This window comes from Acinonyx jubatus, chromosome C1 (genome assembly GCF_027475565.1).
Source record: "Acinonyx jubatus isolate Ajub_Pintada_27869175 chromosome C1, VMU_Ajub_asm_v1.0, whole genome shotgun sequence".
NCBI lineage: Eukaryota > Metazoa > Chordata > Mammalia > Carnivora > Felidae > Acinonyx > Acinonyx jubatus.
Window position 1 is genome coordinate 11,764,819 of NC_069381.1, and position 23,626 is coordinate 11,788,444.

Consider the following 23,626-nt stretch of genomic DNA (forward strand, 5'->3'; position numbering starts at 1 on the left):
CAAAAAAAAAAAAAAAAAAAATCCAAATACCTTGCCCTTCTGAAGTATAAACTAAGGTTAAGATTTTGAGATGGAGAGTCTGCCTATATAATGCTGTGTGATCCAGGGTAAGTCACACAGAACAACGTGGGAAAACCCTCTTTACCCGTAAGTAATGAAAATTCCCTACCAATATGAAGATTCTATAATGGTAGCAGATATCAACAAACTACTCTGAACTCCTTGGAGGAAAGTGATTAACTTGGAAAGAGTTAAAATCAATTCACAGAAATTCAGGATGGGAACAAAACTACTTCGTTATCCATGTAAAAGTTATTATCAGATCCTAGTACAATATTTGATTAACTATGCCTTGGTTTCTGTACATTAGACATCTGACAATCCTTTTGGAGTAAACATGTCTTTATGGAAATCAAAATACACTTCACCTACCTAAAAGGAACCTGAAGATTTAAAATGCAATCAAGATTGGGGCCCTTGGGTGGCTCAGTCCAGCACTGACAGACCGGAGCCTGCTTGAGATTCTCTCCTTCTCTGCCTCTCCCCGTCGTGTGCATGCTCTCTATCTCTCGCTCTCTCTCTCTCTCACTCTCTCAAAAACAAACAAACAAACATTTAAAATGCAATCGAGATTATTCTTCACAATTTCAAAAAGCTTTTCAAAAATTCAATAAGGGAACCTCTTACTGACAGTAAAATAAAGCACTGAGACTTAACTGAAAATCATGTGGCTGAATTGAATGGAAAAGCACCCCAGTCATCCCTCAACATGAGGGCTTCTGAGGCTTCTGGATATCGATATGAACTCATGAAGTTATCCACCTTAGCAGTACTAGCATGAACTAAAAGGTATTAAATTCTACTCTTAAAAATATAAAATACTGTTAAGTGAAGATTTATAGAACACTACAAAATGATTCAATCTAAGATAACAAGGCCTTCTTATTAATAACATACATTATCATTGTACTAAGTCAAATGAAAGAGTTATAGAAAATGGGAAAATGGGGAGGGTGCCTGGGTGGCTCAGTTGGTTAAGTGTCCAACTTCTGATTTCGGCTTACATTATGATCTCACGATTTGTGAGACCCGCATTGGGCTCTGCATCGACAGCATGGAGCCTGCTTGGGATTCTGTCTCCCTCTCTCTCTGTCCCTCCCCTGCTTGCTCTCTCAAAACTAAGCAAAAAAAAAAAAAAGTTAAAAAAAAAAAAAGAAAATGGGAAAATAAAAATTTATACCTTCATGCGTTCAACAAATATCAATGAGACATTTGCTATACATGAAAATACTGTGTGGGGTGCCTGGTGGTTCAGTCGGATAAGCATCTGACTCTTGATTTCGGCTCAGGTCATTATCTCATGATTCATGAGTTCAAGCCCCCAGTCGGCTCAGCGCTGACAGCATGGAGCCTGCTATCTCTCCCTCCCTCTCTCTACCCCCCACCTCTGTACAAGCACGCTCTCCCTCTCTCACAAAATAAATAAACTTAAAAAATAAAAGAAGAAAATACTGTGCTTACATCCCATGAGAATTTAAAAAAAAAAAAAAAGAGAGAGAGAGAGAGAGAGATGCCACTCTTTCCTCTCAAGGGGATTAACATGGTAAGAACTAAAGGCACCTAAATAAAGAAGAGCAACACAGGACAGACCTGTGGTATGAAACAAGAAGCTTTAGCAGTTCAGGTAAGGAGGAGATGGCTTCCAACTAGTCTGAGCAGGAAATTACACAAAGGCAAGCATTTCAACTTTGAAGAATAGGCAGGATTTCGGAGAATGAAATGGGGGAAGGTGGAGGGATAAAGATCTTCAAATTACTATCTCTTGAAATGATATGCTTTGCTACTTTCCACAACTACCTTTAGGACAAAGGTAAAAACTATCTCCTACTTGATGGATGTTTTACCACTTGTACACACTACTTACTATTTTATCCACATTAACAGAAGCTCATAATCTGGATACTCCTTAGTTCCTGACAGTCAATGTTGTGACAAAGTCTAGAAATAGAACAATTCGGCATAACGACTGTTGCTTTTAGCAAACTGTGAGCTATTTTGACAAGCAAATTCAGAGAGCTGTTTCTGTAAAGCACTCCAAACCTAAAAGAGATATCAGGTGCAGTAATTTTTTTAAGTGGCTAACTCATCAATGTGTTATCTAATGAAGACTCTCTTCAATGAAATAGAGAAATGAAGTATTTTGCCAAATTACCTACTTAGTATACTTCTATTCTTCACAATGGCTGATATTAAATGAAAGCACTTTATGACAGAAATGGACCAGTTCTCAGGAGTTCTCCATATTCATATGTAGAAGCTAAAGGGTTTGTTATTACTAAGTATAAACGGTCAAGAAAAATGTGCTGGTTTCGTATCATGAATGGAAATACTCTAGGTTCTGAAAATTCCATATGGAGGAACCATATATTCTAGGTTCAGCAAAATGTTTCATTTGGTAGAAAGAGTATAACAGAACTTTAACATGCAAATTTGTATTGTGTGAGAGCTTGAATTATTAGATTTTTTTTAATCTTTAGATTTTAAGAGAAGACAGTAGTAATTTACAAAGTATAGAATAATTTGGATTGTAATAATTTAACATATAACAATTTTAAACAATAGGTTTTCATTTGAAGTACAGTATAAATCATAGAGGAGTTAGAGGAGAAAAAAGGTACATTAAAAGGGTGCCTTATTCTGGGCTGTCCTGGGTGGCTCAGTCGGTTAAGCGTCTGACTCTTGATTTTGGCTCAGGTCGTGATCTCACAGCTCATGGATCAAGCCCCAAGTCAGGCTCTGTCTGCACAGATAGTCGGGGCCTGCTTGGGAATCTGTCTCCCTCTTGCTCTGCCCCTCCCCCACTCGCGTTCTCTCCCTCTCTCAAAATAAATAAATAAACATTTTTTTAAAAAAGGTGCCTTATTCTGGGTTTGGAAATTCTTTCCCTCTCAAAAATATTTATTTAAGACATTAAGAAAAATGGGGGCATCTGGATGGCTCAGTCAGTTGGGAGTCCAACTCTTGATCTCGGCTCAGGTCATGATCTCGCAGTTTGTGGGACCAAACCCTGGGTTGGGCTCTGCACCGACAGCATGGAGTCAGCTTGGGATTCTCTCTCTCCCTCTCCTCTGCCTCTCTCTTTTTCTCAAAATAAATAAAAATTAAAAAAATAAGAAAAATGCAAAAGGAGCAAATAACCATACTGTAACAGTAGTAAACTGTATTAACTCAAAGTTGACTGTATCAGGCTGTAGGAAATGCTCAGAACATACATACCTCTCTCTACATGCTATGGCTCCCACAATACTGCATACGTGCCTGCAGTACTAGAAATTACTACACTGCAGTTGTCTGCCTGCCTCCTACTCTCCCCTTAGCGCAGGATAGAAAATTGTTTTCTGCATCCACACAGGCAAGCTCTACAAAAGGCTGCTGAATGAACAAACACAACTTTGTGAATTGATTCTTGAGTCAAAAACAAAACCTAAATGTTAATTCCTACATATTCTCATGAAAGAAACAAACCATATCAAAAAGATAAAAAGCAATGAAATCAGAGTTCAGATGGCTAAAGACTAACAAAACCAGAGAGCAGAGAGTAAAAAACGGGCCTGAATAAGTGGGAATTTTTACTCTTAAATTAAAAACATACAGTATCAGGCACCTTCCCTCTGACAAGAGAGGACTGCACAAAAACCACTGCATGCCAGGGTTCTCTTAGCCTTTTGCGGAAAGATTCTTTCACAGTGGTTCCCAGACTTCTGAATTTCATAGATCAGCAATTTTCTTTGGACTGATATAGGGTCAACAAATTTTTATTTTCCCAAGTAAGGACAAGGGGGAAAGAAACACCGTATACACAAATCCTGCCATCTAATATAGTTTCACAAAAGGACATTTAAAAACCTGAACAAGGTGGAAGATCACAGTGTTTGAATAAAAGGTTTCCCTTCCAAGAAAGGAAACCATACACACATATACACACTTATGCACACACCCTCAAGATAATAAGTGTGGATGACTATTTTTGGGAACCACTATTGTGGTTTGTGGGGGAAACTTTAACACTTTGCTTTGTGGGGAAAAAAATCCTACAATTAAAATGTTATATAATCTGAATTTAAAAATTTTGTTAAAAAAATTTTTATTTATTTATTTTTTTTTTTTTTGAGAGAGAGAGAAAGAGCGGGGCGGGGCAGGGGGGGTAGAGGTGGGGCAGAGAGAAAGACACACACAGAATGTGAAGCAGGCTCCAGGCTCTATGCTGTCAGCACAGAGCCTGACACAGGGCTCGAACCCACAAACTGAGAGATCATGACCTGAGCCAAAGTCAGACGCTCAACTGACTGAGCCAACCAGGTGCCCTTATTTTCTTATTTTAATTCCAGTATAATTAACCCACACTGTTCTATTAGTTTCAGATGTATAGTGATTCAACAATTGTATACATTACTCAGTGTTCATCACGGTTAAGTGTACACTTCAACCCCCATCTCCTATTTCACCCCCACCCCACCTCCCCTGTGGTAACCATCTGTTTGTTCTTTATAGGTTAAGAGTCTGTTTCTTGGTTTGTCTCTCTTTTCCTTCACTCATTTGTTTTATTTCTTAAGTTGCACTTTAGTGAAATCACACGGTATTTGTCTTCCTCTGGGTTATTTCACTTAGCATTATACTCTCTAGCTCCACCCATGTTGTTTCAAATGGCAAGATTTCATTCTTTTTAAATGGCTGAATAACATTCCCCTGTGTGTGTGTGTGTGTGTGTGTGTGTGTGTGCATGCGTGTGTTGGTTCTTTATCCATTCATCTACTGACAGACACATGGGCTGCTTCCATAAACTGGCGCCTGAGTGGCTCAGTCGGTTAAGTGTCCAACTTCAGCTCAGGTCATGATCTCACGGTCAGGCTCTCTGCTGTCACCACAGAGCTTGCTTCGGATCCTCTGTCTCCCTCTCTCTCTGCCCCTTCCCTGCTCATGCGTGCATACTCTCTCTCAAATAAATAAACATTAAAAAAAAAACAACAATGCTTCAATAAACACACAGTGTGTGCATCCCTTTGAATTAGTGTTCTTGTATTTTCTGGGGAAATACTCAGTAGTAAAATTACTGGGTCACATGATAGTTCTGTTTTTAATTTTTTGAGGCAACTCCATACCATTTTCCACAGTGGTTGCACTGGTTTGCATTCCCACCAAAAGTGCAAGAAAGTTCTTTTTTCTTCATAGCCATCCTAACACTTGTTTCTTGTGTTTTTGCGTTAACCAATCTCACAGGTGTGAGATGATATCTCATTGTAGTTTTGATTTGTAGTTCCCTGATGGTGAATGATGTTTAACATCTTTTCATGAGTCTTTTGGCCGTTTGTATGTCTTTGGAGACATGTCTGTTTGTGTCTTTTGCCCATTTTTTAATTGGGTTATTTGGTTTGAGGTGTTGAGTTGTATCAGTTCTTTATATATTTTGGATACTAACCGTTTATCAGATATGTCATTTGCAAATATCTTTTCCCATTCTGTAGTTTTGATGACGAGTTTTAGTTTTGATGACTGTTTCCTTTGCTGTGCGGAAGCTTTTTTATAGTTTATTTTTGCTTTTGTTTCCCTTGCCCAAAGAGATCTATCTAGAAAGCTGTTGCTGTGGCTGATGTCAGAGAAATTGCTGCCTGTTCCAAGAATTTTTACGATTTCAGGTCTCACATTTAGATCCTTGATCCATTTTGACTTTACTCTTGTGTATGGTGTAAGAAAGTAGTCCAGTTTCATTCTTTTGCATGTAGTTGTACAGTTTCCCCAGCATCTTTGAAGAGACTATTTTTTTCCCATCGTAATACTCTTCCTTCCTTTGTCAAAGATTAATTAACCATATAATTGTGGGTTTATTTCTGAGTTTTTTATTCTATTCTATTGATCTATGTGTCTATTTTTGTACCAGTACCATACTGTTTTGATTACTACAGCTTTATAATTATAGTATCATGTCATCTGCAAAGTAAGAGTTTTACTTCTTCCTAACCAATTTGGACACACTTTATTTCTTCTTGTTGTCTGATTGCTATGGCTAGGACTTCTAGTACTATATTGAATAAAAGTGGTACGAGTGGACATCTTTGTCTTATTCCTGACCTCAGGTGAAAAGCTCTCAGTTCTCCCCACTGAAGGTACAAGCTGTGAGTTTTTCATATATGGACTTTATGCTCCCTCTGAATCTACTTTGTTGAGGGTTTTCTTCACGAGTGGATGTTGTACTTTGTCAAATGGTTTTTCTGCATCTATTGAAATGATCATATGGTTTTTATCCTTTTTTTTTTTAATGTTTTTATTTGTTTTTGACAGAGAGAGAGAGTGTGAGTTGGGGAGGGAGAGAGAGAGAGGGACAGGATCCAAAGCAGGCTCTAAGCTGACAGCAGCAAGCCCAAGTGGGGCCCAAACCCATAAACCACGAGATCACGACTCCAGCTGAAGTCAGACAACCAACTGAGCCACCCAGGCGTCCCATCCTTTGTCTTACAGATGTGATGTATCATAGTGATTGATTTGCAAGTATCAAACCACCCTTGCATGCCAGGAATAAATCCCATTTGACTGTGCTGAATGATTTAATATATTGTTGGACTTGGTTTACTAGTATTTTGTTGAGGATTTTTGCATCTATGTTCATCAGAGATATTGGCCTCTCGTTCTCTTTTCTTACAGTGTCTTTAAGACACTGGTTTTGGTATCAGGATAAGGCTGGCCTCATACAATGCATTTGGAAGTTTCCCTTCCTCTTCCTTTTTTTTTTTTTTTTTGGAATAGTTTGAGAAGAATAGCTATTAATTCTTCTTTAAATGTTTAGTAGAATTCACCTGTGAAGCTGCCTGGTTCTGGACTTTGGTTTGTTGGGGTTTTTTTGATTACTGGTTCAATTTCATTGCTGGTAATTGGTCTGTTCAAATTTTTCTATTTCTTCCTGCTTCAGTTTTGGTAGGTAATATGTTTCTAGGAACTTATCCATTTCTTCTAGGTTGTTATTTTTAACAAAACTAGCTCTTCCCAGTATACTGGGAAACCATTCCCTAATGATACTAAATCAGAGACAACGATGGCTACTGGCAAGAATACATAAAAGATGAATGCAACCTGATTTCTTTTAAAAATATCTTAGCTGTTCTTTTCTTTAGTTGGCTTTTTTAATAATGTTTTTTAATTTACAAGGCTTTACATTTACAATACTTTCACTCTTGTGTTTTCTCCACTAAATTCTTAAAGTCTATATATTTTTTAAGGTCTATATTTTTATTAAGATTTAACTATAGCACTTTTTCTTCTTTTAAACTGTAATTGAGTATATTAGTCACATTTTATTACTGTTATTGGGAGTATTACAGTCAAACCAGAGTTTCAAAATTTTTCATAGAAACTAAAGTTTTAAGCACCAGGTCCTCACAAAAGATGCTATTTGTGCTACTTAAAAAAACAAAACAAACAAACAAAAAAACACCACAAGTCTAAACTTCATTCCAAAATTATATAAGCTAGAAAACTCTTCAAGATCCAGTAGAAAGTCTGAAATAATAAAGAAAACAGAAGTCTCTCCTGGGTTAAAGACTGACTAAAGCAATCACCACCTCATGGCTTCAGTTTTAAGAAAGGCTAACACCTTTCTGGTTCACTCGTCCATTGCAGATCTATTTCAATGGAAGGAGAAATTTTTCTAAATCAAATTCATTTTACTTTATACAGGTAAATATTTGTATAAATACTTCCTTCAGAAGAAGAAATTCATACACAAGAAGAAAAAAGTTTGGGGTACCTGGGTGGCTCAGTTGGTTAAGTGTCCAACTCTCGATCCTGGCTCAAGTCATGATCTCATGCTTCATGAGATCGAGCCCTGAATTGGGCTCTGCGCTGACAGCACGGAGCCTGCTTGGGATTCTCTCTCTCTCCCTCTTTCTCTGCCCCTCCCCTGCCTGCTTGCTTACGTGAGTGCACTCTCTCTCTCAAAATAAATAAACACAGGGACACCTGGGTGACTGAGTAAGTGTCTGACTTTGGCTCAGGTCATGATCTAACAGTTTGTGGGTTCAAGCCCCGTGTAGGGCTCTGTGCTGACAGCCCAAAGCCTGGAGCCTGCTTCAGATTGTGTCTCCCTCTCTCTTTCTGTGCCTCCCCCACTCCTGCTCTCTCTCTCTCAAAAATAAACATTAAGATAATAAACAGAAAAAAAAACAAGTTCAAGAATGTATTGGATTTAATAATATTTGTCAATTAAAATTTGTTTTAATGTTTATTCATTTTTGAGAGACAGAGTGTGAGTGGGGGAAGGGCAGAGAGCGAGGGAGACACAGAACCTGAAGCAGGCTCCAGACTCTGAGCTGTCAGCACAGAGCCCAATGTGGGGCTCAAACTCACGGACTGTGAGATCATGACCTGAGCTGAAGTCAGATGCTTAACCCACTGAGCCACCCAGTTGCCCGTGCCCCTACAATGTTTATTAATTTTTAATTTGACTTAGCAAATTTTGACTTAGCAAATTTTAATTTCCAGGTATCTTTCCAACACAAACATCCATACACGTGCCCAAAGATGTATGCACAAGAGGTCTGTTGTATCTTCTTTGTAATGACAAAAACTTGCGACTACCTAAATGCCCATTAGCGGAATGGCTAGATAAATTATGCTGAATCTAAATTACAGAATTAGAACACCAGTTTTTAAAAATATGGGTATTTCAGCATATACTGACATGAAGAGATCTCCAAGACAAACTATTATGCAAAAAATGCATAATACCATTTATGTTAAAGAATAAATCAGGGGCACCTGTCTGGCTCAGTTGGAAAAGCATGCGACTTGATCTCAGGGTTGTGAGTTTGAATCCCATGTTAAGTGTAGAGATTACTAAAAAAATAAATAAAAACTTAAGGGGCACCTGGGTGGCTCAGTCAGTTAAGCGTAACTCTTGGTTATAGCTCAGGTCATGATCTCATGGTTCATGGGATTGAGCCCTGAGTCGGGCTCCAGGCTCCAGAAAGACAGCAAGAAGCCTGCTTGGAATTCTCTCTCTCCTGGTCTCTCTGCCCCTCTCTGCTCATACATGCGTTCTCTCTCTCAAGATAAATAATAAACTTAAAAAAAAAAAAAAAAAGAATGACCTTTAAAGAAAACTTAAAAAAAAAAAAAAAAAGGAATAAATCAGTGGCTGCCCATCAGAATCCCTTGAAAACTATTAAAATTCAGATTCCTGATCACTCAAACCAACCATATCAAAATCTGCGGGGCACACAGTGGAGGGGTCAGTGGATCTCAGTCATTTTTATCTTTTTTTTTTTTTAATGTTTATCTTTGAGAGAGAAAGAGAGAAAGAGCGCGCATGAGTGGGGGAGGGGCAGAGAGAGAGGGAGACACAGATTCCAAAGCAGGCTCCAGGCTCTGAGCTGTCAGTACAGAGCCTGATGCAGGGCTCGAACGCCCAAACCATGAGATCATGACCTGAGCCAAAATAGGGACGCTTAACCGACTGAGTCACACAGGCACCCCCCATCATTTTTATCTTTAATGAAGCACCCAACAACTCTTTCACAGCCAGTTCAACAACAAATGAATAAACAAACATAAATCCATGTAGTACCCCATAAACACAGAAAAATTATCTAGAAAGACACACATCAAATTTAAGACATAATCTCTGAGGAGGGAAAGATGGAGTCTTTACCTTTTTAAAATTAACTTTTAACAGCCAAAAATATCATACATACAAAACTGTATAGAGGTGTAGCCACTGTGGGAAACAGTATGGTAGTTCCTCAAAAAATTAATCATAATTACCACATTCTATAATCTCATTTCTGAGTATATACCCAAAAGAACTGAAAGGAGGGACTGAAACAGGTATTTGTACGCTCATGTTCACAGCGTTGTTCACAATAGCTAAAGGTGGAAACAACCCAAATGTCTATCAGCTGATAAATTATAAGTCAAATCTAGCATATACACACAATGGAATATTCTTCACCTTAAAGAGGAATGAAATTCTTACACCTGCTACAACATGGAACCAAGCCAGACATACCGCAGGATTCCACTTATATGCAGTACCTAAAGTAGTTAATACATCCAGATACAAAGCAGAATGGTGGCTGCCAGCAGGGAGGGGAGGGAGAACAGAGAGTTATTATTTAATGGGTATGGAGGTTCAATCAAGGAAGATGAAAACATGTGGGGATGGATAGTGGTGATGGGCAACAATGTGAACATATTCAATGCCACTTAACTGCACACTTAAAATGATTAAAATAGTAAAATTTATGTATATTTTACCACAATTAAAAAAACTTCATAGACATAGATACACAATTTAAAAAATAATAAAATGAACCACTTCGTACCCACATCCAAGTTAGGAAATATGACATCACCAGGACATTTAGAAAGCCTCTGTACGCCCCCCTCATTACCATCTACCTCTGACTCAACTGTAAGTAATCACTATGCTATTTTCTCTATCACTCTCTTACCTTTCTTTATAGTTTTGCCACATAAGGATATCACATAAAAATTTATTCCTAAGCAATATATTGTTTAGTTGATGGATGTAGTTGTAGTTCATTTTCAACACAGCGTAAAACTGTTGCATGAATACATCTCAATTTATCCATTCTGAAAGAAATCAAGGTCTCCAATGTTTGCTCTTATGAAATAATGAGCATTTTTTAGTTTGTGTAGATTAGGAGTGGCCTCCAAACTTTCTTGACAGCAAACAAAATAAGAAAACACATTCTACCTCATAAATCAGTCCACCTACACCTACAGATAAATAATTGGGAATAAGTTTTTCAAAAGTAATACCCTAACAATGAGGTACACTGACATTTTCTGTTGTATTTAACACTTAAGAAAATTGTTGGTCAAATGCTATTAAACTGCCTTCATTCTTACTAATGGGCTGCAAACCATAGGTTGAAAACAATGCTCTAGAATACGTATTTAGGAGGGGTGTCTGAGTGGCTCAGTTGGTTAAGTGTCTGACTCTTGGTTTCAACTCAGGTCAGGCCCCACATCAGGGTCTATGCTGACAGCATGGAACCTGCTTGAGATTCTCCCTCCCTCTTTCCCTGCCCCTCTCCCACTCTCGTGAACATCTGTCGCTCTCAAAAAAATGAATAAATAAATGAACTTAGACTACATATTTAGGAGTGAAATTGCAGGGTGTAGGTACAAGTGTGTGCATCTCCCCTAGGTAATGTCAAATTGTCTTCTAAAGTCATTATTCCAACGCACACTCCCATCTGCAGTGTATGTAACAAGTGATTTTAATTTAATTTAGTTTTTTAAAGTTTATTTATTTATAAGTAATCTCTACATCCAACATGGGGCTTGAACTCATGACACCGAGATTAAGAGTTGCATGCTCTTCCAACTGAGCCAACCAGGCACCCCAATTTTATTTTATTTTAAAATCATAGGGGTGCCTGGGTGGCTCAGTCAGTTGAGCACCTGGCTTTGGCCCAGGTCATGATCTTGCCATCTGTGGGCTTGAGCCCCGCATCAGGCTCTGTGCCGACAGCTCAGAGCCTGGAGCCTGCTTCCGATTCTGTGTTTCCCTCTCTCTCCGTCCCTCCCCTACTCATGCTCTGTCTCTCTCTGTCTCTCAAAAACAAATAAACATTAAAAAAAAATTTTTATTAAAATAAAAAATAAAATCATAAATGGGTTTTAAAAGTTTATCAATTGTTTTTGCTGCAATTACTAAAATGTATGGTTTCCTGTTAGTCCGTTTAAGTCAATTATATTTTCTTTTTTTTTTTTAAAGTTAGTTAACTTATTAATTAATTAATTTATTTACTCTTTACACCAACATAGGGCTCAAACTCACAACCCAAGATCAAGTTGCATGCTCTTCTGACTCAGCCAGTCAAGTGCCCCTACTAATTGATTTTCTAATGTTAAAACAAGCTTGCGTTCCTGAGATAAAATGGAATATGATTTATTCTATTTTTTACAATGCTGGATTCAGTTTACTAATGTTTGGTTTCGAATTTTTGTATCTATGTTCATGAGAGACATGGCCTATAATTCTTCTTTCTTCTATTGTCTATCTCCAGTTTGAGAATCAAAAAGTATGCTAGTTTCATAAAATGATTTGGGGTCAAAAAATAAACTAAAAAAACTAAATGATTTGAAGTCTGTTCCTCTTTCCCCCATTCTCTGGAAGAGTTTACTTTTATAAAACGGGGAATTATCTGCTTCTTGAATATTTGGCAGAAATCACCTGTAAATCTATTTAGGCCTAGGGTTTTCTTTTTGAGATTTTTCTGTCCCAATTCCATTTCCTTTGTAATAGGACTACTTGAGTTTTGTTTCTTCTTGAGTTAATTTTAATAAGTCCTATCCTTTTCTAGAAATTTACACTTCATCCAAGAGAAAACTCACTAGTCAGAATCAACTATAGCTTTCGTTACCAACATAATTTAAACTTACCACCACTGCCAAAACACAGAAGTGAATTACATAGATGGCATCTACGTAATGGGTAAATGCTCTTAAGTAAGATACATATCCTCCAAAAACTTTCAATTTATGATGAGACATTTAAATTCTTCTAATCTCAACAGATGTCACTAAAAAGTCCTGTTCACTTATACAGACTTCATCTCTATGACCTGCTTCCAAATTTCATTCTAACTTCCTTTCTTCCCACTACATGATACACTACTTGAGAGAAGAGGCCAAGTCATGTTCATCTTTGTAACACCTGGCACATTAGCTGGTACCTTACCAATGAGTATTTTTTAATGAATGAAGATTACAAGTTACAAGGTCCCCTACTGAAGAGATGAGTGTTACTGACTCACTTCTGGTTGCCACTGTTAAGATGTTTAGTGTTGAAGGACTCCTACTGAACAATACTTTCACATGGCCCTCCTTGTGATCAAAGGCACAAAGCCATCTGAAAGACAGCCTTAGTTGGGAGAAGAACATTAAACAGGTTTGCCTTCACTAATGCATTAAGTTACTAAGTTAAAAATAAATCTTCAACTACTTGCTGTAGGTAACTTCGTGCTAACCAAATGAGTCAACCACCTAAGAATAAAACTGTAAAATGACCAATAGGGATAACACCCCAAAACAATCAAGGGTAAAAATGCTAAGATACTATTCAATGCCAGATTTTGAATACCTGTCATCAATTCAATCACAGATTCGGTAATGCCTGGAATCTTCAAAGATCTAACTGTTCCTTTATGAAAATCTGCATGTTAGATTTAAGAGCTTAGCTGACAAAACAAGAAAGAAGCAAACCCACCCCCCAAATTGCCAACTTTTAATAGTGATAAGTACTAGAAGAAAAATATTAGAGGGAAGCCAAAATGAGAAAGATAAATGTTAGAATCACAGCACTGTAGAGTTAAAAGTTAGGGCCGGATATCATTTTGGCCAAACCATATTATTTAGCATTTTAAAATTCTAGTAAAACTATCCCAATCCACATTTGTCAAAACCCACAGAACTTTACAGCACAAACAGTGAAACTTAATGTATTCAAATTATGGGGCGCCTGGCTGGCTCAATTGGAAGAGCATGCAAAGCTTGATCTCGGAGTCACGAGTTTGAGCCCCATGTTGGGTGCAGAGATTACTTAAAAAAAAATATATATATATATATATATATATACACATATATATATACACACATATGCATACTTAAAAAAACCTTAATGTACACATATTTTAACAAACTTATTAGGAAGGAATGAGACTGACAAAAGAATCTAACTGTATTACAAACACATAAAAGAGCTGTGGGTGGAGGAAACCATGCTAACCTAAGTAACTCTGAAAACGCGTGACATCTGTAAGACTACATACAGAAGGCACTGCAAATAAGCACTAGCTTACTGTTTCTACTAGTGGATGAAGTTGTTTCCTACAGGAGCACAGTTAATAATTCTAATACAGCTATACACATATACTGGACTTGAACAATTAAGTAAAGTTGATGGCTGGAGCCCAGTTCCTCACTTTTGGGGTAGGAACTCACAGATAAGCAAGGAGAAGGTTTAATGATCACGTGATAATGCATTAATATAAACTCATGTTTAGCTTCATATAGATACAGATGATTACACACAGAAATATTTATAGATTTATGTATATACATGAGTTAGTGTACACACATGTATTTCTTTGTTCTGTCAGCTGAGAGGGCAGCAACATCCCCAGTAGCAATGAGCATACCTTAGCACCCAGATCTTAACTTCTAATACCATCCTCCAATAAAAGGAACTAGGGCTCCTTGGTGAAATGGCAGAATCTACGAGTGGGACAGAAACTGTACAAGATGAGCCTGGATAATCCTGTAGTGTCAGGAAGTAAGGATACAATCCCAAAACAAAACACTTATAAGATCATGTCTGAGGGACACGCAAGACAAATGAAAAGAGCTCCTAGTGGTCAAAGCTAAACCATTTCAAGCACAATATCCATGAGTTTATAGTAATATAAATGATTGGTTAAAAAAAAAAATACAGAAGACAAATCCCCTTTGCAGATTTCCAAATAATTTATGTAGATTCTCCCCCTTTCAATAGGTGGGACTTAATTTTCCCTATCTTCCTAAACTTCTCTCCACCTAGGTAAAATTCTTATTAGCACACAATGTAGCTAGACACTAAGGTAATTTTACAATAAATAGAAAATACTTTCAACCAGAAGACTACTGCATAATGTCACTCTTCATACCTTGGGCAAATAAAACTGTGTATACCTATGCCAGGAAATTCATAATGGGGAAATAAAGGTTAAAAATAAAGAAATAAGGATGCCTGGGTGGCTCAGTCGTTAAGCGTCTGACTTTGGCTCAGGTCATGATCTCACAGTTCGTGAGTTCGAGTCCCACATCAGGTGAGCTCAAGTCCTGCTTCAGGTAAAACACAGGCCCCAGGTAAGCCCTGCTTCTCTCTTTCTCTCTCTCTCTGCCCCTGGCTCACTTGTGCCCAAGAAAGAAAGGAAGAAAGAAAGGAAGAAAGAGGAAGGAAGGAAGGAAAGAAAGAGAAAGGAGGGAGGAAGGTGGGGGGGGGAGGAAGGAAACAAAGAGGGAAAGAGGGAAGGAGGGAAGGAGGGAAGGAGGGAAGGAAGGAAGGAAGGAAGGAAGGAAGGGGCACCTGAGTGGCTCGGCTGATTAAGTGTCCGACTGATTTCAGCTCAGGTCATGATCTCATAGTACATGAGGTAAGGGCAGAGCCTTCTTCAGATTCTCTCTCCCCCTCTCTCTCTGTCCCTCCCCTACACATGCAATCTCAAGATAAATAAACATTAAAAAAATTTTTTTAATGAAAACCAACAAGTACTTTCCATTAAGAGGCATCACCAAGGCACCCGGCACCTCATTTCCAACTGGCATGATTTCCAAGTTGTGTCTGTCTACCAAGCATTCCTTCATATTTGCACACCAAGAACTAGACTCTGCCAGTTTTGGTGGCTGACTTGATAATGATAGCTGACTTAATAATAATAATCACAAGACCCCCTTGCTTACAAACTATTTTTCCCTTTAACTAAAGTGAACTATTGACATTTCTTAATATATATTCAGATCCTGTGCAAATGAAAAATAGAGATTTTTGGTAAAAGAGCTGTAGGACAGAAGCACAATCTTAAGGAGGCAAGGCCTCAACTGAACCCCACGACAGGATTTTCTGAAGCCCAGTTTTGATCACATTATTAAGCAAACTCTTAAGAGCTTCTATTCATTTCCTTTGAGAATTTTCTTGGAAGGATAAAAACATAAAATGCTGACAAGGAACTCAATGCCCTCTGTGATGGACTAAATGTTTGTGTCCCCTTCAAATTCATATGTTGAAGCCCTAACCCCAATGGTATTTGGAGATGGGGCATTTCAGAGGTAATTAGGGTTAGATGAAGTAATGAATAAAATTACTAAGGAATAGCTACCAAAGCATGCCAGGGATTTAAGAATAAGATTAATGTCTCTTTCTCACAGATTTCAATTCAGTCGTTTTGAACTACTTGTTCCTGTAATAGACTAAGCTCTTTTCCCATCGCTGGTCTTTGTTCTTGCTGGCTACCCGCCCCCCTTCCTAAAATACCCTTCTCCTACTTGCCAGCTTGGCAAATTCCTACTTGTTATTTAAGAGTTATGCCTTGTGAGATCCTCCCATCCCCTCCAGCTTATTAAATATTCCTTCTGGCGTTCTATTCATTTTGTACAGTATCATCATTACCTAAGAGCTGTATAAATATTTGTTGAGTTAGGTGGCCTACAAGACCTAAGCCAACATTAGATAAATAACACAGATAGTTCCTACTTTTCATCACTTCACAAGTTACAATTCTGCTCATTAATAACTCGCCTAATTAAAACCCATATTTCACTTCTTATTGCTATGGTTTCCAATAAAGTCCAGACAAAGAAACAGCACAAAAAGCACTCAAGATTCAACATATACAGCCCAAATTTTGCTTCCAGGCAGACAATATACTTTAAGATAAGGGGTCTAGGAACATGTGAAAATGACCAATGCCAACTGCCCTTTTTTTATGTGCTGCCTCATACTGTCCTTCAGATGAGTAGTGTGATGGCTAAAAATCTTTAACACTCTGTAAGGGTCCACACGTTTAGGGGCACTTGGGTGGCTCAGTCGGTTAAGCCTCTGTCTGACTCTTGATTTTGGTTCAGATCATGATCTCAGTCATGAGATCTAGCCCAGCATCATCAGGCTCCATGATGAGCTTGGAGCCTGCTTAAGATTCATTCTCCACCCTCTCTTCCCCCCCCCCCCCACCCCCCAACCAGGTGTGCACGTGTGTGCTCTCTCTCATAAAAAAAAAAAAAAAAAAAAAAAAGGGAGTCGACACATATGAAAGGATGGAGTCAGGAAAACTGATTTCCATCTTTGGCCTTTAAATTTGCTGTGACCTGAGAGAAACTGATTTTGCATACCATATCAATTATTTGGTTAAAAAAAAATCTACCAGAAATTTCAAATTATGGCATTTTATATCATTTCTATAAAAATAAGTGAAGACTGTGCAAAATATAAATGTATTCAAATTATTAATATTGAATTCAGCTATCAGACACAAATATGTGAAGGCAAAATTTTGTACTTACTTAAAATTGATGCTACACTTAAACTAATGGCCTCATACAACACTTTACTGGTGTTTGAAGTCAAAGGTCAATTGTATGGTCTGTTCTAAACAGCTGACTTTAAAAATTCTTTAAAAGAAACCCACAAGAACGTAATATAAAACAAAATACCTCTGATTTCACTGCTTCACATGTACTATTCTGGATCAGTTTACACACTCTAAAATAAAACTGACATACATTGATAGACTTCCCACCCACACAATAACATTATCATACAAAAGAAAGAGAATAGTTATGTTATTAGGAGTTATTTACTTCTCTGTTACTTCTTTTAAGCTGCAAACCATAAACCTAACCTTCAGGAGAGATATTCAGTAGAGAGTCCATGAAGATGAACCATATAGGCAAACAGGTATATGGAAACATTCAAATACTCTTATTCCTATACACTGAAATTCTCTGGATGAAAGCAAATCCCCATTAAATGGGAGTGAGTGGTATAAAGGTAAAAGGTGACCTTGATATATTATCAGGAAGGAAAGAAAAATTTTTAATACATAAATGACCTAATTTTATATCAAGCTGGTGGCATAACATCATAGAGAGAGGAATTAATTCAAGCAGTTTTAAAGTACAGTGTTTTTGACTACATATCTTCTGTGAGTTATATTTTAAGTATAAAAGCATGGAGTACCTGGCTGGCTCAGTCGATAACCATGTGACTCTTGGTCTCAGAATCCTCTCTCTCTCTGCCCCTATCCCATTTGCACACACTCCCTCTCTCTCTCTCTCTCTCTCTCTCTCTCAAAATAAATAAATAAATAAACTTAAAAAAAAAGGAATATAGATACTCTACAGGATAAAGCAAATAAACATGTTAACAGTATTAAAAAACAAAAACATTCACCATAAACAAAGATATACAAGTATAAAATTAAAGAGGTCAAATAAAAACCCTATAATTATACATTTGAATCAGAAGTATCAGTAGAGAGGTATCAGGGTGGCTCAACTGGTTAAGCATTCGACTTTGGCTCAGTTCATGATCTCACCGTTCATGGTTTCAAGCCCTGCGTCGGGTTCTGTGCTCACAGCTCAGAGCCTGGAGCCTACTTCGGATTCTGTGTCTCCCTCTCTTTCTGCCCCTACACTGCTTGCACCCTGTCTCTCAAAAATAAACATTAAAAAAAAAAAAAAGGTATCAGTAGGAACTCATTTTTTTTCCTCTTTAAAGAAAGCATTTCTGAGGTGCCTGGGTGGCTCAATCAGTTAAGTGTCCAACTCTTGATTTCACTTGAGGGCATGATCTCATGGTTAGGGTACTGAGCCCCCACGTTGGGGGGGTCACACTGAGTGTGGAGCCTGCTTGGGATTCTCTCTCTCCCTCTCCCTCTGTCCCTTCTCCACTTGAGCTCTCTTTCTCTCCCTCTCTCAAAATAAATAAACTATTTAGTTTAAATAAAACTATTTAAAAAAAAGAAAGAAAGAAAAAAGCAAGCAAGCATTTCCTGGGGCACCTGGCTGGCTCAGTCAGTAGGGCATCCTACTCTTGATCTCAGAGTCGTGAGTTTGAGCCCTGTGTTGAGGGTAGAGATTACTTTGAAAAGATTTAAAAGCAATGACCTCTCAGTAGTGAAGAGTACCCCAGAACCTAGATTGTGGCCTTTATATCCTATTTTTCACTAAAAAGATGGTCTCCTTGGAGAAATGGCTGTTTCTAAAATTGGGGCAGGAAATGTACAAGGTGAGCCTGGAACATCTTGTTGGGCCCAAAGCAAGGAGACTTATTAAAGACTAATGTAGGGGCGCCTGGGTGGCTCTGTCAGTTAAGTGTCCGACTTTGGCTCAGGTCATGATCCCTCCATTTGTGGGTTTGAGCCCTGAATCAGGCTCTGTGCTGACAGCATGTAGCATGGAATGTTATGGATTCTGTGTCTACCTCTCTCTAACCTTCCCCCACTCGTGCTCTGTTTCTCTCTCTCTCTCAAAAATAAACATAAAAAAAAAAAAAACCTAATATAGTCATGTGAAAAAGTCATGGGACGCAAATAAAACTCACTCCCACAGGCCTGCGAGGAAACAATTTGAGCATCAAAACCACAAAAAACAAAACTACTACGGATTAAAACATATGAAATATATAAAAATCTGTATGTTCATAACGCTACTAAAAAAAAATTCCAATGGTTACCAGGGGAGGCTACTAAAGGGACTAATTCATGATTACTCTAAAATTACTCGAAAAATAAGGGAAAGAATAAGTCCCTTTCCTACTTTTCCTACACTAATCAAGAGAGTAACCAAACAGTTAATGTGGTAATGTTCTTTCTGGAAATTCCACTTATATGAAGAACACCACAATAAGAAAATTACCATTTTGCAATCCCCAAAATAATTTACAGTCAACAAACAGGTACTAAAACCATTCCATGAAAGATTAATGGAAAATATTCTAATGGAGATATGGGGCTACTATCATCTGAACCCAATGCTCAATCTGAACACGGTTAAAACTGGAGACCTCTTGAGGTGACTGGGTGGCTCAGTCGGTTGAGAGTCTGGCTCTTGATTTTGGCTCAGGTCATGATCCTAGGGTTATAGGATAGAGCCCCTCATCAGTCTCCATGCTGAACATGCAGCCTGCTTGAGATCCCCTCTCTTTCCCTCTGCCCCTCTCCCCCACTCACGCTTGCACTTTTTGTCTCTCTAAAATTAAAAAAAAAAAAAAAAAGCGAGGCCTCTAGAAATTGTGCATCATGAGCCAAACAATGGCAAGTCTGCAGGACTGAGGACTGCCTGTGAAGGGTTCTTGCTGTAAATTTTTAATTTAAACATTTAGCCTGTAGATCAAGCTAAATGATACCATAAACAAGTAATCAGATAAATGCAGACTATGGTATATTCTGATATTCAAAAGACTGATAGCCCAAGCTGTCTGCCTAGAGGCAATTTTTATATTCAATGAAGTAAGGGGGAACCAAAAGAGCCCATTAGCCTCTGAGTTGAGGACACAGATAACAGGGCTCAGGGAGGCTGAAGAGTTTAGAACTCTAGGGCAAAATTCCAGAAAGGAAGGAAGCTACGCAGAAAAAGAACTAAAATCTGCATAGCATCCTCTTGAATCTTTGCTAAGTATTGGGCAACACATGCATAGCAAAACTCCACAAAGTCAGGCAAAGAATGACAGGGAAGTTGTAATCTGGTCAACTGCCACAGCTCACAAGCAGAAAAATATTGAAGCTCCAGCAAGTCAGAGTAAAGAGTCCTCAGTGATCACTTGAGATATTCAGTAGAGACCTGCGAGGGTTCACCCCTTAGTATAGGGCTGAACTGTCCCTGAAATGAAGACTACTGTAGATCTATTCCAGCAAGACTTTAGGCCAGATCTCAAAAACATGAAAATGATCAGCAGGCAACTTAACTACCAAAACAAAGCCAAAACACTCACTATAGAAAGACAACAAAAGCCAGACACTCATCCAACACCCGACCAAAAATTCTCAGATGTGCCAAGAGACAAAAAGAAAAAAAATAAAAAATAAACAAAACCATACTAAGAGAAAAGTTAGTGAACAGAACAAACCTGGAAATGGCAAATGTAACTAAAAGATAAGGACATTAAAATTTTAAGAACTTTATTACGCTCAAGGACTTAAAGGGAAACATCACTATAACAGAAAGAAACAGGAAACATTTATAAGAAAAGAAACTTGTAGGGATGAAAAATACAATATGTGAAATGGAAATATCATTGTATGCGATTAATGGCAGATTAGAGCATGCAGAAGAAAAGAATCAGTTGAAATTTAAGATACAGCAACACAAAGTGTCCAAAATGAAATACATAGGGAATAAAGACTGAAAAAAATTAACAAAGCCTCAGTGACCTTTGGGACAAATACCAAATGGTCTAACATACACATAATTGGAGTCCTTATGGAAAAGAGGCGAGGGGCCAGATAAAGATTTTAAGAAGTAATGGTGAAAAAATTTCCCAATTTGATGACAACTATAATCCCAGAGATCCAAGAATCTGAACAAACCAAACAGGATAAAAACACATACACAAAGACAAAATCACACCAAGGCGTATTATAATCAAATTGCTGAGAACCAGTGATGATGACTGTCAGAAACTGTAGCAGCACCCAGGTGGCTCAGTGGGTTAAGTGCCTGACTCTTGATTCGACTCAGTTCATGACCCCACAGTTTGTGAGTTCAAGCCATGCACTCAGCTGTGTGCCGACAGTCATTTTTCATCATGTAACATGTATTGCTTGATTTCCAAATGATTTTAGAATCTCTAGTTTCACTTTGATGGAAGAGTTTGTTACTGTTACTTTGCATAAATAATATTCCTATTTTTGCCAGAGCAGAACATTTTGAATGTAAATAAAAAATACTGTCTTTTAAATTTTGAAAAGGCGGGGCGCCTGGGTGGCTCAGTCGGTTGAGCATCCGACTTCAGCTCAGGTCATGATCTCACAGTATGTGGGTTCGAGCCTCGTGTCGGGCTCTGTGCTGACAGCGCAGAGCCTGGAGCCTGCTTTGGATTCTGTCTCCCTCTCTCTCTCTGCCCCTCCCCCGCTCATGCTCTCTCTCTGTCAAAAATAAATAAAAATTTTAAAAAATTAAAAATAAATAAAAATAAAGATAAAATAAGTAAAAAATTTTTTCAAAAAGCAAACATTTTTCTAATTATGTTATGTAAAATTAACATTTTACAAACAATTTAGTATGGAAACTACTTTTACTGATAAAGTAACTAAATCTAGACAATTTATTTATACTAATGCTCATTTGCTTGTTTTACACTAAAAGAGAAATATATTCTTATTTCCCTCCAAAATGATTGACAGCTGATTTTTTATTTGAGAGAGAGAGAGAGAGAGAGAGAGAGAGAGAGAGAGAGAAAGAGAGGCAGAGGGAGGGAGAGAATCCCAGCGCAGAGGCCCAAGGAGGGGCTCGATCCCATGACCCTGGAATCATGACATGAGCTGAAATCAAGAGCTGGACTCTCAACTGACTGGGCCACCCATGCACCCCTATAGCTGAGTTCTTGACTACAGTATTCCAATTCAGGAAGCCTAATATAATGAAAACTTTCTTTTAAAACCAGCTTGCCAGAACTTATAAGTTCTGTTTATAGAATGCAGTGTTACTTGAGGAAAGCCTAGAATTATAGTTCTAAGTGTTTAATTTTATAAAGAAAAGCCTGCTTAACTAAAACTGCAGGTTAGCATAAATATCTTCCTATTTATAGTGGTATGGCCAGAACCAGAAGCTATTTGCAAATTTAAAGAACTGACAGGAAAAAAAGTATTCAGAATTTAAACAACACAATTACGAATTCTACACATGTTTGCTGTCTACCAGAATCTGATTTAGAAAGAAATATACAATTGCATGCATGTATACACACACACACACACATATATATGGGGAGTGGGGGTGAACACTTGAGATTTAGATGTTACAAAAGATTTTTGTTATTAACCTTCACCCACAGTGGTACTGATTTAAAATTTGTATTAATCAAGATGTAGTCATTTACATGCAAAGATAGAATCACTAAGACTCTTCTATTTTAAATTTTCAAGTTTTCTAGTCAGAACTGACATTGGCAATTTCTTACATTGCTGAGCCCCCTCTGCTGGTTTAGCAGCAGTAGTTATCCAAAACTTAGTTGCAGTACTAATGAATACACTTTCATTAAATTAATGAAATAAATTTTTCATTACGTATACATTTCATAAAATGCATATTTCCAGTGTAAAAAAAGTTACATTAACGTTAGACCTAAAAAGGGAAGTCATTAGTAAAAAAAAAATCTGTACATTAGTACAGAAAGACATGCTTAACCAACTCTTTTTTTTATTTATTTTTAACTCTCTATGCCCAATATGGGGCCTGAACTCTCAACCCCAAGATCAAGTTGCATGCTCTACAAACGAGCCAGCCAGGCACCCCTTGACTAACTCATGTTTACAGTCACAAAAATGACTTCATAAAACAAAATCTAATTTGTACAATATTACTCATTTAAAAATAAAACTTGGGGGTGTCTGGGTGGCTCAGTCGGTTAAGTGTCTGCCTCTTGATTTCAGCTCAGGTCATGATTTCACAGTTCGAGAATTCGAGACCTGCATCAGGCTCTGTGCTGACAACGTGGAGCCTGCTTGGGATTCTCTCTCTGCCCCTCACCTGCCCACATGCATGCTCCCTCTCTCTCAAAATAAATAGACACTTAAACAAAAATAAAATAAAAATAAAAATTGTTACTTATATTAAATACCTACACAACAAAACTATCACTATATCGTGTTACAAATACATGAATATATAGTAAAATATACTAACATGCATGGGAATAATGATCCAAATTCATTATGGTTAGACATCAAGGCAATTGGGATTGGATGGGGAACATACAGGGTTTCAACTGTTACCTGTGTCTTATATTTTTTAGAAAAATCTGAAGCAAATACAGCAAAAAGACAAACTTGATAAAGCTACAATGTTTAAAAAA

General features: G+C 37.8%; 1 protein-coding gene across 1 annotated transcript in view; it reads right to left on the reverse strand.

Moving 5' to 3' along the window:
• Window positions 1–23,626, reverse strand: part of FBXO42 (F-box protein 42) — a 92,323-nt gene that overhangs the window by 51,746 nt on the left and 16,951 nt on the right. The window lies entirely within an intron of this gene.